Below are 5,467 nucleotides of genomic sequence, written 5' to 3' on the forward strand. Positions count from 1 at the left end.
TTTGCAATTAGCACCATTTCCTGGGAGCCCAAGGAGCCAGCACATCTTCAAGACATTAACGAGTCCAAGCCAGAAGGTGATTAAGACTGGACTCCAAGAGCTGTTTCAGGCCACCTCAGCTGTTGCAGTCTTTTACTTTCCCCCATAACCTCTTTAATACCACACCATCAAGAAGGGGAAAATGGTATTAAAAATTCTACAGTGCAGAAGGAAGAGAAATAGGAAATGTTAAAATAAACTCTTATTTTCAGTATAACGTATAAAGTACCTTAACGAGTCTTCTTCTCAGCATCTTGAACAGGAGGTTAAAAGACTGTCTCTGCTGGCGATGTGCCACAGGACCAAGGAGGACAAGGTCACTTGATTTAAAACACTGTTTTGAATTTAATGTAATACTCTGGTAAGGTCATGTTGTCATCCTGAATTTTCTGAGCCATTACATTCTGTTGGCATTAACACAACCCTACAAATCATGGCTAGTTATCTTTCTACCAAGATATGGCATAATTTAAAACTTCAATAAAATACTAAAAGTTCAAGGAAGCACGCTGTATCTATTTATATGTAAATTTATGTATGTAAATATAACTATGTATTTATACGTGTACATATATACAGCCCTCATCTGCACCCACACCTCCTAGAGTGACCAATTTCCTCTTTACATAACCCCGTAGAGTAAACCTGACTGTATGTTTTCCATGACAACATGGTTATCTTATTAAGAACTGATAACTATCAGTTATACTACAAGGATGCTAAGGTCACAGGTTAAATATGAATCCCTACTGCAGCTCTAAAGGAAATTACATTTGCGTTGAACATGGCATGACTCACTCTAGAAAGAGTTTGTGCCTGACCATGCATTTAAACTTTCTCAATTCCAAGGAACACTGCACGATTACATAATCCTTTCCCTAAATATAGCCTCCTAACCATACACTGTCAGTGTCACAGGTCAGTGGTCTTAACCTTTGTGGACATCGTTACAGCGTCAAGTTAATGACATAAAATGATATTTCGAGGAAGCCACTAAATCTGAAGCCTTTTCTACTCCCTCTCTAGTAGAAGGCAACCAGGCAGCATATTGGTGCAGCCACAGGCTCTGCTGATTCTTTTTCTTCCACAGAGATAATTCGACTGTCACCAGTTTGCTTGGCGATAAATTTTAAAAGACCTAAATATATCTGTACTCTCCTACCACATCTCTGTCCTCCCTGGCACATTAAGATGGGAATTAATCCTCTCTTCAGAGACAACTTGTTTTTTTCTATGAAGTCAGACTATGTTGTTTCAATTTCAGAACTGAAAAGTTCTTCAGCAAAGTTATTTACACTTTTGGAGAGGAAGGGAAATTTCTCCTAAGACTGACGTCAAGATGGAGGGTTTTGTGTGGAAGTTTGTGAAACTGATTTCCTTGCAAAAGAAAAAAAAATAACTTTTTGACAACTTTAAGCTCTGTGCATTTGAATAACTTTTAATTATTTGACTTAGCTGATGAAAATATTTTATAGTGCTGGTGTTAGTGCCAAGCATGGGTATTTCCCTTTCCCCACCCTCATCCCTCTCATGGGCTAGGGATCAGTGGTTACAGTAGCAGAGCTCCAGCTTCAATTTGCCTCTTTCTCTGATTCAGCAGAGGCCCCTCACTGGGCACTGTACCATTTTAGTGAGCTGTTCTTGCTTTCCACAGAATTTAGTATTATTGTTTAATATCATTCCACTGGCTGGAACAAAGACTAGGGTGCAGCGACCCCACTCTCCAGCCAATGTCTGCCACTATTCTTCCCTCTCCCTCCAGCCCACCACTATCTCTAGGTCTCCTGTTGCTCAGAGCACTAGATGTTTTCATTGCAAATGCTCTTTTTTCCAGTTAACCAAAAAATCTGAGAAAAATAAGTTGTAATTAAGACAAAACATCTTTATTTCAATTTTGCCACTCACCTAACAAAAAAAAAAAAAAATCAGTGACTTGTGCTGCTCTGAGAGTGCCTCACATTTCATACATACGAGAGGATTTTCAAAGGCAAGACAAGCAGTCTGTGGACGACACTAGAGAAGCAGCTCGCCTGATAATGTGATGGGGAGAGTTGCTATATCTCCCTGAGTGGTAGAGTGAGAACAGATTGCTTGCTTTTTCTGTAGTTTTCTAGCACCAAGAAGACACAAACACGGTTGCTGTCAGAGTTGTTGTCAAAGAGCCTAGATATCACTAAGTTGAGCTAAGGAATCAGTGATGTGATGATGTGGTTTGTTTTATTAACTGGGTTATTGATTTACCAGGAGGGATAATTGGTGCAGGAGGAAACTTCTGCTGAAGAAAGACTGTTCTGTAATAGCTTGCTCCAGAACTTCCTTCATCTCTGCTGAAGCGTGTTGTAACTGTCTGTTATACCGTCCATGATGCGGAATTCTGTACACTGAGCTGATCCTTGGCGAGCAAAATGATGTGAAAATGAACATAACGTACTCAGGGATTAAAAGATATTCTTGCATTCAGATATAATATTATCATGGTGAATATGATCCTTTAAACGCAGAAAACAACATTTTTTTCACTTTTCTGCCTGCCTATTCATCTGAATGAAATCTGTAATTAAATTATCGAATACATAACAGATTTAAATCATTTAAGACTTCAAAAATGCTGGCCAAAATTCAGAATGGGCAGACATTGTGGAAGCGAGAATGTGAAGGCCTCTATGACACAGCTCCTCTCCTGTTGCTCCCCTGGTCCACTCTGCTGAAAGCCTTTGGTGCCTTGGGCGCAGGGCAGCCCCTGTTCAGTGGAGACCACCTTCTGCCTCTAGCTGGCAAGCCTGCAAGCGTCACAGCGTGAGCGGCTTACAAAAACAGAGAATCACTGACTCATGAAAATGGAAAACTGAAGGAAGCCAGTAAAGAAAAGGTTGTTCAACTACCCAGCCACCACTTTGCTATCACCTCTCAAAATAGGTGTGTTCTTAGGCAAACACTTCTTAACATTTAAGCAAATATTTGGCTTGAAGGCTGGGAAAATACTGTTTTACAGTGAATACAAGCCTGCTCCTCCTCACACGTACAACTGTACCTACCAGGTGTTGCTGTAAATTAGCTCATATTGTGAAACCTGCTGTATCTCTGGCACAACAAGTGCACTTAATCAAAATGGAGCCCAGTATATTGCACATATTGCCTTAAATTGCTTTTCTAAAATAGATGAAGATACACAGTCAGCTGGAATTTGAGGGGGCAAGCGATTAAGTAATTGTCTGGAATTAGCCAAGAAAATGGTCAATGAGGTCCCTTGACCTCCTTTTCTGTAACAATGCTTAAGTGCCTGTTGTCTTAGTGGGATGCAGTAAAGCTTTTGTTTGGAACACTCCCTTCGATATCTCATCTGCATTACATTCTTTCAGACTGTATTCATTATTGTCATTGCTAGTGATTTAGATCGCCTTGTTCCTATGTATAACTGTGCTGAAGTTATGTGAAGAGGTGCTGAAGTTATGTTCTAATGACCAGACATCTCTCCCGTTGCTGGATCTTGTGTCCATAAATTCATAAAATGAATTTCTAGATATATAGCATAGATTTTATTCAGTTGCTCATTTATACCCTCTGCCTCTTAATTTAACTCCACCTTATCTCTGTTTGGTTTATACATATGATTTGTACATATGAAAACGCACCATGGAAAGGTTTACCTTACAACAGTTCAGGAGTTCAGCCATAAGGAAAAAGCATTTCCTTCTGCTGAGACAGCCAAATGCCCAGAGAGCCCCTTCCTTGGCTGTGTGATTGAACATGCATTCAAAAGCACCAGCAGCCACATCTACAGGAACTACACTGCAGGCACGGTGGATGTGCATTCGACATGCCTGTGCATGGCCTCCCACATATGTACCTATCAGGCCACCCAAGTGCATCATACGACAGATCGCTCAAGCAGCTGCTCTTTGCATGCACGAGTGCGTGTATATTTTGATCATGCAACAAGAAAGGGGGATTTCAGCCTTCAGATCAACTCAGCTATCAGAGAGAAGTGGCAAATGGTTTGGAGACTAGATGAACTACTCTGCCAGGCCAGATTCAGCCCACAGACTCATTTTTGCAGCTTCTGCAAACAAAGGGAACATTGTTACATCATTTTCAATTTCTATCATGAAAAATAGTTTCGCCCCTCAGATTGCAGCATTTCTTTTCCAAATTAGTCCTCACAGCTTGGAGACGTGCCTCACAATTTAAGCTAAATTGCTGGATTTGATTTCTTCTGTCCAATCTCACTTGCTTAAACTCCGTTTGTAACCTACAAAATACCACTTCCTCTCTGCGATGCTACAAGCTGCCAGCAGCTGAGATGCGAAAGGGAAGTGGCAGGTTCCAGCATTTCCTCTGTCTCCCCCTAAAAGCTAGTTTTACTCATCTCAAGGGACACTTCACAACTTTTTTCCCTGTTTTTTTACTTTTTTTTTTCTCTCTCTGTGGTGGGGAACTGTATCTGTTTGGAGTTTGAAGCAGATAAAGAAGAAGCACTTGAGGTGAAACTTAGAAATGTCACTCTTGGACCATTCAAGAGCACTTACACTCATGGTGGACACTGCTCTGAAAACAAGTTTGAGATTTTCTATTGTTAACAAATAATTATCTCCAGGGGCGGCACACAGAATCGTAGAATGGTTGATGTTGGAAGGGGCACCTGCAGGCTGCCTGGTTAAAATTTCACCCCCAAAGAGGCCCTATTTGCATAGTACATCCCAATGGCTTGAGGAAGGACATGAATGCCTGCTGCAGAGATTGCTTCCTGAATCCATTTTACTGGAGGAACTGAAAATGAATCTCCTGCTACATATGTACCATGCGCTTAACACTGCGTTAGGAATTACTGACAAGTGCCTTGAACTTCAAAAAAAATGATGAAAGGATAAAAAAGGGAGAAAGGAAGGGAGAAAGAAAGAAAGAGAGAGAGAAGTCTTTAGCTGTTGGCTTTCTTATCAGTGACGGGGGCGCACAGAAGGCAGGAAATCTCGAAGATTCGTGTGAAAAGGCGAAGGGACCTTACTTACATGCCCCGCCGGACACCATGTCCGCGCTACCCCGCCGCTGCCAGTGCGACGTTTTGCTGTTGGCCGCGGTGAGTTTTAGACTCAGCCCTCCCATCCCCACGCCGGGAGGCTGAAGCAGCGGCGGGGCAGACGCGCCGCGCGAACGCCCCGCCGCTCGGGGGGCCCACGCGCGCACCGCGCCGCGCGGCGGGGCGGGGCGGGGCCGTTGGTGGCGGTTGGCGGCCGTTGGCGCCCGCGCGCGCGCGCTCCTGGCGGCGGCGGCCACCTGCGCCGCGCGGCCACGTGAGCGCCACATCAGCGCGGCCCGGCGCGCTCAAAGCGAGCAGGAAGGGCGGCGCGGCCCGGTCCGGCGCGCTCCGCTCCGCTCCCCCGGCCCTGCAGCGTCGCGGGGCCGCAGCCGGCCCCGGGGCGCTGCGCCGGCC

The sequence above is a fragment of the Tinamus guttatus genome, unplaced genomic scaffold, assembly GCF_059628265.1.
Source record: "Tinamus guttatus ecotype Peru unplaced genomic scaffold, ASM5962826v1 Tinamus_guttatus_pri_ptg000601l, whole genome shotgun sequence".
NCBI classification, from domain to species: domain Eukaryota; kingdom Metazoa; phylum Chordata; class Aves; order Tinamiformes; family Tinamidae; genus Tinamus; species Tinamus guttatus.